This window comes from Pelobates fuscus, chromosome 10 (genome assembly GCF_036172605.1).
Source record: "Pelobates fuscus isolate aPelFus1 chromosome 10, aPelFus1.pri, whole genome shotgun sequence".
In the NCBI taxonomy this organism is placed as follows: Eukaryota; Metazoa; Chordata; class Amphibia; order Anura; family Pelobatidae; genus Pelobates; species Pelobates fuscus.
Genome location: NC_086326.1, coordinates 71,895,854 through 71,906,650, shown reverse-complemented (window position 1 = coordinate 71,906,650; position 10,797 = coordinate 71,895,854).

Here is a 10,797-nt window from a genome sequence, read left to right as displayed (position 1 = left end):
TGGAACCGGACTCCCATATGGGATTAGCCCAAGCAAAGGCCCAACCCGATGGGTGATTTATTAAAAATGCTTTCTTAGACCGATTGCTAGGGTATGAATGTGGGTTCATAACCAGATGTATGTCGAACTGGTTAAGGAATCCACAGCATAATGTAGGTTCACCACTATAGCGCTGTGGTGGAGTCATGTGGCCAGTATGAGCCAGGATAAGCGGTACCGGTTCAGGAACAGGAACCAGATGAGCAGCAGCATTTTCCTGTACGTCAGGTTGCAAATAGGCAGTACGAACCAAAATGGTCTGCAGTGCTTGGGCAAACTGGTCAATGCGATGGTCAAGACCTTGCTTTTGGGGCGTGTCAGAATATGGTAGGCAGTTCGGGGTTTCTTCCCAGCCCATACGTAAGTGGTAAAAAGTGATTGGATAGTCTTAAAAAATATTCTCGGTAAGTGTATCGAATTGCGTTAAGTAAATACAATATGTGCAGGAGAACATTCATAGTCAGAACGCTAACCCTGCCCAGTCAGCGAAATTGGGTATTATTCCAAGCTTGTAAGTCAGATTGAATAGCCCTCAATAGTGGAGGAAACTTTTCCTCATAGAGTTGTAAAGGGGAAGATGTGATCTGCATTCCAAGATATTATACTGATTTACGTGCCCATTGGAATGGAATGGGAAGAATTTGCAGATTTTGATTCCAATGACAGTATTTGCATAAAATACCATTGCCAGTAAAGTATCTAATAATAAAGAGATTAATTTTTTTTGCAATATAAGAAATTTGATCCCAGTGAGTAGATATTATATAAAGGATATATCCCTTATAATTGTTTTTTATTTTTTTTTATTTATTTTGTTTCTAGAAAATGCCATGGTACAATCGATATAACATTTTTGTTTAGGCTTTTTTTTATTTCAACAGGGGTAATATTAAAGAGGAGATTTCACTTCTCTGTGATTTACACCATTTAATAAAATATTGAAAATCACCTATTACTTGTGCTAACATCAATGTAGACTGAATGAATGAAGGAACCTGGTATATTTCATAGGCACAGTTATACAAATTCACATTTTTGAGTGTCATTATAAACACCTGGTATTAGTGGGATATTATTTCTGACAAATAAATGTGGTTACATACCATCCTGAATCTCCCTCAAATGTATCTCCCCCTGTGAATCCACTCACAGAAAAAGAGCACAGAATAATACCTCGTAGGAGAGATTTCCTCTTATTAGTGAATATATAGAAAACAAGCCAAGACGAAACTCACATAAATCTGAATCTGTGAGAATTGGTTTAAAGGGATACCATAGACATCAAAACAACGTTGACTTAAAAAAGCAGTTTTAGTGTATAGACTATGCCCCTGCAGTCTCACTGCTCAATTTCTCCCATCCGACGACATGACATCTAGCTAGTTTTGAGCACTAATCAACCATCTTTTGTGTGCTCTACTATTTTCTGACTTTTCTAACATTTGGCTTTTTGTGAATATACTGCCTTATGGTTTACTCTCGTGCCTAATTTTGGAGTTGCCTATCGTTAAACGCAACCATGCCAAGGATCAGTAACGCACCACATCTATCGAATTTCTCCTTGGTCTTTTTGGTGTTTTTGAATTAATCTATTACTGTCACGATACCTAGTGACCCAACACACAGTGTGTGTATGATAATAGATTAGACAACGTTTACCGGTCCTTAGGATGTCTAGGCTATACGTTGGTACATAAAGAATGGTCAGGGACTAGTCAAATCAGGGAAGGCAAAAATTAGGGAAGGGAAAAACAGTTAGCCAAGTCACAGGACAACAGAACGGAGAATAGTCAGAGGAGAGCCGAGATCAAAATACCAAAATAGACACAGAATATTAACGCACTATTGGAAACTGTGAACAGAAACCACAACAGGGCAATTATCCCTACCCTAAGTGCCCTTTTTATATCCTATGCCTTTAATCTATAGCCACACCCCCAAACCGTTCAAATTCAAACGTTTTGGCAGGCCATGACGTCATTGGCATCATGACATCAGCACGTACGCGGCGCATCATAAAAAGGAGCGGAGCTACAGCGGCCGATGTCGGAACCACTGGTGAGATGAGATGGACCGTGGTCCCTCTCCCCTTCCTGGACCTCCCCAAGCTGTGACACATAAGGTACTGTGACAATTACATTATGCAGTCTGGACTTGCTCTTCTACATGTACCCTTTTATGTACCAACATTGCAAATGTTCCAGAAATAAACCCTATAGATTTAGCTCAGAGGTTCGCTGCCTGTGAATCTCACTCAAATGGTGCATATTGATAAAATAATCAGATTGTACAAGCTGTGTAGGTGTTACTTTAGGTTCTGTGAACCTTCTGGTGCTGTTACATAAGATGCTAAATAGTGAGATTCATGAAAAAGTATGCCAATATGTGCTTTGGCATCTTACAGTGTTAAAGTCATAGAAAAGCACCTGGCACATGTGCACATCTTGCCCTCCTATCAATCAATCTGGCACTTTAGGGAAATATACCATAGTCTTGTTTGATGATTAGTGAATTCAACTTCTTTTTGTTCATGTCTGACTTTCAGTGCAAGTGAATTGAGTATGAAAAAGTAATGGGATGTCTTTAAGAATTAAGATGGCAACCCAGAATGACCTGTTATGAGTTAAAACCTGAAATTTTAATTCTCTTATTGCCTTCTAGTGTGCACTTAGATCTTTTAAAAATAACCAAATATCACCACTCAAAAGGCTGTAACATTTGTGTTTTTATTACATTTGTAATAAATTACACTTTCAAAAAATTACATTTAAATAACATACATTTAAATAACATCGATTTGTTCGGTAAACTGAATAGCGTTTAAATTGGTATAAGTTACAGTCATAAAACATACAAACAGCCGTAGGATTTAATTACAATATGCAGCATATTACATCTGTAGTACTTTGATTAAATCATACAATATAAAGTTTAACCTTGTCGGAATATATGTGTCAGGCAAGCATTTTATCCAGGTTCTATTAGGAATGTTGGTTTATAGATCTATTAAATAGATTATATTATGTTACTAAAGAGCAGTGGGATGTGGAAGGGTTTATTGGATACACCAGAGAAAACATCATATTTCGGTAATGTCAAATAAAAATTAAGGTCCATCTTCAAAACAAATTTGGATTTATTACTAACAAGTATGTACCCTTGGGCAGTACATGCAAATGTGATAAATTCAATCCAATGTAGCTGAGTAAATAGGGATAAAAAATAAACACAGCAAGAAACAGACATCAGATTATCCATTTGAGGTAGCATTTGTTGATTATGTAAAAGTTATAGAAGAAACTAAATTATATTTTAAATGAGCTGTCAATTTACCTAAAATGGACAAATTAAAACTAATATAGAAAAAAAGCGTGTGTGTCCCCTCCCCTCCCAAGTGGTCTTTACAAGTAAAACCAAGGAGTTAAATTGTGGAACATTTTTGTTCTTTTTTGATTAATATGACTTTACAATTCATTAAGAAACTAAAGTACAGTTTTACAATTTATCAGGCTAATAATCCCACCAATGATTGATTCAGGTAACAGAAACAAAGCACTGAGAAAAATATGAAATTCGCTAACAGCATTATTCCTTAAAGTGTGATAAATTGTCATAAATTCCCAGATTTTACTAGTAACATGACGTAAAGTCATGATTTTATTAAAGACACGGAGGCGAGTATTATGCATAACTCTTTCTTTATTTCCTCAGCAGCAAAGATAGAGGAATATAAATATTGTCAAAATGAAAGAAAAAACTGAACAGGCATAACAGGCAGCCAATCACATAACAGAGGAAGTAGCTATATAAGTCCTGTGTCTCCCACAATCCCCCTCTTTCTTGCGAAAACCGAAGACCAGGTAAGATAACGATGTCCCACTTGATCCAAACAGGAAACGGGAAACAATACGAAAACTTCAAGCTAAAAAACATAGAAAAATATGGTAATTTCTAAACTCAAAACTGTAGACTTACCAAACATAACCGTGAGGAGCCATACAAAAAACTGTATTCTGAAATAGAAAATATATAAAATTAGGACCCAGCATAAAAAGTTCAAAATCATCCAAAACATGATGCAAATACATGATATAAATACATGATATAAATACAGACCTAATTGAAAAAACATACCTGAACAGCACCGAAGCATCTCCTTTCCCAGAAATCCACACCGGGAGGGTGGGCGGGAATAATACTCGCCTCCGTGTCTTTAATAAAATCATGACTTTACGTCATGTTACTAGTAAAATCTGGGAATTTTATTAAAGACACGGAGGCTCATATTATGCAAGTTCAAAGCTGTGCCACTACTCGAGATGCGATGTGTTCAATTGGTCTGAAATAGAAATCTCGAAAGGTCGATTCTCTGGACCAGTCCGCCGCTCGCATAATGTCTTCTAGACGACATCCGACTGAGGATGCTTTCGAAGCCATCGTGCCCCGCACAAAATGAGGCGTAAAAACAGAGGTGTCTATACCTGCAGAAGATAGTAGCCAACGCACCCAACGTGCCAGAGTAGGTGTCGAAACTGGCCGGTGAGGTGACTTAAAAGATAAGAACAAATCATGTAGATCAGCGGAGCGAAGGGAATGTGTAGCATCCAGATAAACTTTGACGCAATCCACTGGGCAGAGTGCCGGACAACCAGAAAACCTCGGGTAAGTAAACGACTTGGATGCAGACTTCGTCCTCCTGGATATGTCAAAAGTAACACCTTCTGGGGTGAATGCAACGGCGTCCCAATCCAGGGCCCTGACGTCAGAGACCCTCTTGCAAGAGATGAAACAGAGTAACATCACCAGCTTGGATGACAACCGTTTCAAAGTCAATTCATGGTTAGGGTACCACGATGAGAGGAACTGCAACATCATGTTGACATCCCAAAAGGCAGAGAAACGAGGCCGAGGAGGACGGGCAAGGCGAATACCCTTGAGAAGGCGACATACGAAAGGATGTCTGCCGACAGGGGAACCATCCAAACCCCTGTGTCCGGCCGAAATAGCCGAGCGGGATAGGTTGATCGTGCGGTACGCCTTGCCCGAGTCAAACAGGAACGTGAGGAACTCCAGGATCAGATGTAGAGGGGCAGATACGGGATCCACTGCCCGTTCCATGCACCAACCAGACCACGATCTCCATGAAGCTCGATAAGCCGTTCGTGTGCCTGGGGCCCAGGCGTTATCGAGGAGCAGGAGAGTTGTCTGCGGAACGTCTGAGACAACCCAAGGTCCCCTGAAAGGAACCATGCTATCAGGGGCAACTGATGTTGAATCACCAGGTCGTGTGAGTTCCCATCCGGATCCAGAAGGAGGTCCTGGAAGACTGGTATCAACCGGGGAAAATCTATTGACAACTCCATCAAGCGAGGGAACCATGGTCGAGATCTCCAGAGAGGGGTGACCAACGCCACACAACAGTCGTGGCGAACCAGTTTCGAGATCGTGCGTGCGATCATGTTGAACGGGGGAAAAGCATACAGGTGACCCTGTGGCCAGTCTTGGAGAAAGGCATCCGTCGCCACCGCTGCCGGGTCCGGCCTCCAACTGTAGAACCTCGGCAGTTGAGTGTTCAGCCGTGATGCGAACAGATCCATCTGGAACTTTCCCCATAACATGTCCAGGCCCTGGAACACCGAGGCGTGCAAATGCCAGTCGCCAGAGTCTCGTAAGTGTCTGGAATTCCAATCCGCTCCCGAATTGTCCAGACCCGGAATGTGTTCCGCCGTCACCGAGACGTTGTTGTAGAGGCAGAACTGCCAGAAATCCTTCGCTAGAATCGCCAACATTTTGGACTTCGTGCCGCCCAGGTGATTTATGTAATGGACCGCCGACACGTTGTCCATCTTGAGCAGAACGCAGCAATTCGCCCGCCCTGGGGTAAGGCTGCGGATCGCGAATGCCCCCGCCAGAAGTTCCAAGCAGTTGATGTGTAACGACTTCTCCATGTCGGACCATCTGCCTCCTGCGGAAACGTCTCCACAACGAGCACCCCAGCCGTGCAAGCTGGCATCGGACTCTATCACTACGTCTGGGACGGAGCCGAAAATGGCTCTCCCGTTCCATGCCTCCATGTGTGCCAACCACCATTCTAACTCGTCTCTGGACTCCGCGTCCAAGCGTATCCGAGATTCGTAGGAGTGGCCCAGTCGAAGGTGCGACCCTTTGAGCCGTTGAAGGGCTCTGTAATGTAGCGGGCCCGGGAAGATCGCCTGAATAGAGGCAGCGAGGAGGCCAATAATTCTCGCCAATTGTCTTACTGACAAGTCTGAGACACGAAGAGCCCTCCGGATTTCCTTCCGAATGGCTTTCATCTTGGAATCCGGTAGAAACAAAAACTGTTGGACGGAATCCACTTTGAAGCCCAGGAATTCTATCGACTGGGCGGGGTTCAGGACCGATTTGTCCCAATTGATCAGAAATCCCAGACCCTGTAAAAGGTCGGTCGTCCAGTCCAAGTGTAGTAGGAGGTCCGCCCTCGACTGGGATAAGATCAGAATGTCGTCCAGGTAAATAATGAGGCGGACCCCTCGGGTTCGGAGGAATGCCACTACCGGCTTCAGGAGCTTGGTGAAGCACCAAGGAGCCGAAGAGAGACCGAAAGGCAGGCAGGTGAAGCGCCATCGTCGGCCATGCCAAGTGAAATGCAGGTAGTCCCTGCAGTCTGCGGCAATGGGAACCGTGAAGTAAGCGTCCTTCAGGTCCAGTTTGGCCAGCCAGTCCGACTGGCGTAGAAGGTCTCTGAGGCAGTGTATGCCCTCCATCTGGAAATGTTGGTAACGTAGGAAAGCATTGAGAGGGCGAAGATTTATTACGGGGCGAACTCCGCCCCCTTTCTTTGGTACAAGGAACAAGTTGCTCGTAAAGCCTCGTGCGGCGAACGGCAGTTCCTCTATTGCGCCCTTGGACAACATTTCCACGACTTCCGCGGAAATCATCTCGTCCTGATCTGGTGGAAGAGACAGTTCTCTGGGGGGACAAAACTGGACAGGCATAGAAACGAACTCTAGGCGATATCCCCTTACACACTGTAGTACCCAAGCATCTGAGGTCAGTGCCACCCACCTGTGATAAAACAAGGCCAACCTCCCCGCTACCTGAACCTGAGCGGGAGGGGAAGAAGGGGTACTCACCGTAAGGACGTCTGTTTGGAGCGCCACTGCGGGGGTATCTGGAGCCCCAAGCTCTGCCTCTGGCTGGGAAGAAGGTGGGTGCTCTCGGGTCTTGGAAGCCCCGTGATGGAAAAAAGGAACCTCTGGGTGCTCGGAACGAGCCTCTGTAACCGCGGCCAGGCGGACGGTTCCTGCTACGCCCGGCCCCTCCAAAAACCTTGGGCGCGAACATGCGTTTCATGTTTGCTTGCGCCTTATCAATTGCGGTAAAGGTCTTCACATAGGAGCCCATGTCTTTGACAAAGGAGGAGCCGAACAGCAAGCCCTCCTCAGTCGGGTCAGGTTCTGTCACCGTCATAGCGGCCAGCTTAGGGTCGATCTTTAGGAGGATCGCCTTTCGCCTCTCAGAGGACATAGCCGTATTAGCATTGCCCAGCAGGCATATAGCCCGCTGGACCCACCCAATGGCCACATCCATATCCAAAACTGAGTCTCCAGATTTGGCAGCTTCGAGAAGCTCGTATAACTTCGATAGGGGCCCCAGAGTATCCAGGATCTTGTCCTGGCACCCTTTCAGGGAGTGGTCAAGGCCCTTCTTGGGCTTCCAGCCCGACTTATTGAGGAATTGGGCAATTTGGGGGTCAATATCCGGGGTTTTGCCGGCGGCGCCGGGGAGGGAAGGCCTCGGGCATTCGGCGCGCAGTTTATTACGGCCTTCTTTAGAGAGCGGGGTGCGAATACGCTTAGCCACGTATTGGGCAATATGGTCTGGGGGAACCCACTCAGCGGACCTGAGGTGCCGCAAGTCGTCAGGGTCGAACAGGGGGTTACCCTGCGGGTCAAGAATCGCCTTGGTATCCCCAGAGGCGTCTAATAAGTGGCCACTGGCCTTGGCAGAGGAGCCCGAGGGGGTCACGCCCGTAAGGGGCAAATCCTCGCCAGATTCACCTTCGTCAAAGGAGTCATATCCCATATGGTCGGACTCATCCTCCACACTCCGGTCGGTATCCGACCCATCATCTAGGGCTCTGGCCCTTTTCCATAGTCTAGCCTTTTTAGCCCGGCCAGGGGCTCTTTTGCGCGTGGGGTGCGCGCTATCAGTGACCGCTTCCAGCGTGTCATTCATGGCAGGTAGCACCTGCATTGAGGAGTGGGAGCCGACATTTTTGGATTTGGCCTTAGCCTTACGTGCCCCAGGCACTGTCTGGGCAGGGGAAGGGGACCCCCCACCCTGGGAAGTTGGGGTGGTCACTGCAGGTACAACCATTGAGTGCAGGGAGTGGGTAAATGAGGAGGAGACAGCCCCCATGGCCGAGGCAATAGCCTTCTGCAGGGAGGAAGCCATAGTGGCTTCAAGCAATGCTTGAAATTCCTGAGAGGCCATAGCACTCTCAGTAGTCTCCATGGTAAAGTCCCCAGAGGGATCTGCAGGCCCATCATCCTTATCCTGCATGCTGGCAATAGTTTGTAAGAGTAAACTTTAAACTAACGAAATAGGGCAGGAGAGAACTAAAAGGGTTGAGTAACCCACAGAGAAAAGCAATAAGAAATAGTCAGACCGTTAGTGTGCCCGGGAGGGATCGAGGCGACCGACTGCACGGCAACTAGGAGGCAGACCGCATGGAGGTCCGTCCAAAATGGCCGCCGCACGCGAGGGAAGTGCTCGCGGCCGTGCACCCGTCGGGGGAAGGGGCGCGTGCACTCTGCCCGCGCGGTAAGACCGTGGGCGGGCAGGGAAGTGCACGTAGCCGCGGTCGTGAAGCAAGGACCGGCCGTGGCAAAAATCACTGTTTGCACCCGCGAGAGGGAGCAAGGGGAAGGCAGGGAGAGAAAAAATCTCCCGGAAAAGGGGAAAAACCCCCAGGGATCCCCAAGGCACACTAAGCGGAGCACAACAAATAGAAACGATGCATATACACTTAAACAAGGGATGCATCAATAAAAACAACACCAAAGTAAAATCAGTAAATGGCAATAATAACAAGAAATACCACATTTAAAGTACAACAAGTAAGAGAGCTAAACATGGATACTTAGCTGTCTGAGGAAGCAGCAAAGAAAGAGGGGGATTGTGGGAGACACAGGACTTATATAGCTACTTCCTCTGTTATGTGATTGGCTGCCTGTTATGCCTGTTCAGTTTTTTCTTTCATTTTGACAATATTTATATTCCTCTATCTTTGCTGCTGAGGAAATAAAGAAAGAGTTATGCATAATATGAGCCTCCGTGTCTTTAATAAAATTCACATTTCCAAGTACAACTGAAAACAGCTGGCTATTTTAAATTAGTTTTTAAAATTCACTAAAAGTGTTCATTGTTGGGAATGCACATAAGTAAACAACCTTGCATGTATACAATTTTGTGTTCTTTTTTTTAAACGTTTAAATCCCTTAATAAACTTAATAAGCCATTTTTGGAAGAGCTGTATGATTTTTTTTGTGATGTCAATGCATGACTTATAAAATGAGAGATCATGTGATCTTGTGGTCATGTGAAACTTAATAAATTTGATAACACGATAGCCAGGGCAGTAAGATCTGCCACCTTAGGTTATAATCAATCTGAAATAACCTTTTTTCAAGTCTTTATTTTGCCTCTTCTATCAAGTTTTATTTTCCTTCACATGTATATTTCTCCCCAGTCTCTTTTATGTTAAAATGTACCTCTTCATCATTGCTTGTCCTTTAGTTCCTCAACTTTTTGTTTTCTTGTCTCTGACAATTTTTCTATCATCTATTTCTCTTCAAAAATATTTTTGTTCCCATCTTTTAACCGACTGCTCACTAAAACTCTCTCTCTATATATATTTTTGGCCAAGGAGATATATTATTTTCAACCATGCATTAATTGATCAAAAATAAAGCTATAGACATGATGGTAAAGTAAAAATTTCAATATGTATGTAACTATTGACAAGGTGATAAACTGTGCCCTTGTCCGAGGTCCACACCTTGTCGAATGTCCTGCTCTGCAGCATATCAGTATTGCACCGGAATGCCAAGGATATCTGGGTGATAGTGCAGAAGGGCCACATTATACAGACTACAGCAGTGTCATTTCAGAGTTTGAAAGGTAATAGACTTATACTAGCATGCATAGAATTTGGGACTTTTCAGGACTTTTTCTTTTTAATAGGCGCTGCATTTGTCTGAATTGTAATTTCACTTTGAAGACAATCTGTCTCTGAAATACCTTTTGGGGGGCTATATTTGTGTTTGACATCTTCACTCTCTTCTCATGTTCCTTGATAGGTTCTGTGTTTGGTATGTATTTTTTGGTTCACTATTTTATACAGGTATCATAACACTGTTTTTTTTTTGTATCAGTGGTTATACCACTTAATGTGGATTATTTAGATTAGAATGTTCCTCTTGTTTTCTTTGATCCTAATCATTGCATACATATTGGGAAGATATGTTTTTGTATATTGTCATTCTATGATGTCCTTGTTGATACCTGCTATATGTGAGCCTGTACAATAAAGTTTTTTGCGTTTTTATTGGTTGGGCTCCTCCTTTCATTATTATCTGAAATAGCTTTTGTCAGGATCCTATCCTGACAACTAAGTTTATGTTTAATTTCTTCTTTATTTTACTACAATACCTGCTCTCCACCACTAGAGGGCTCCCTAATAGTGATGTCGCG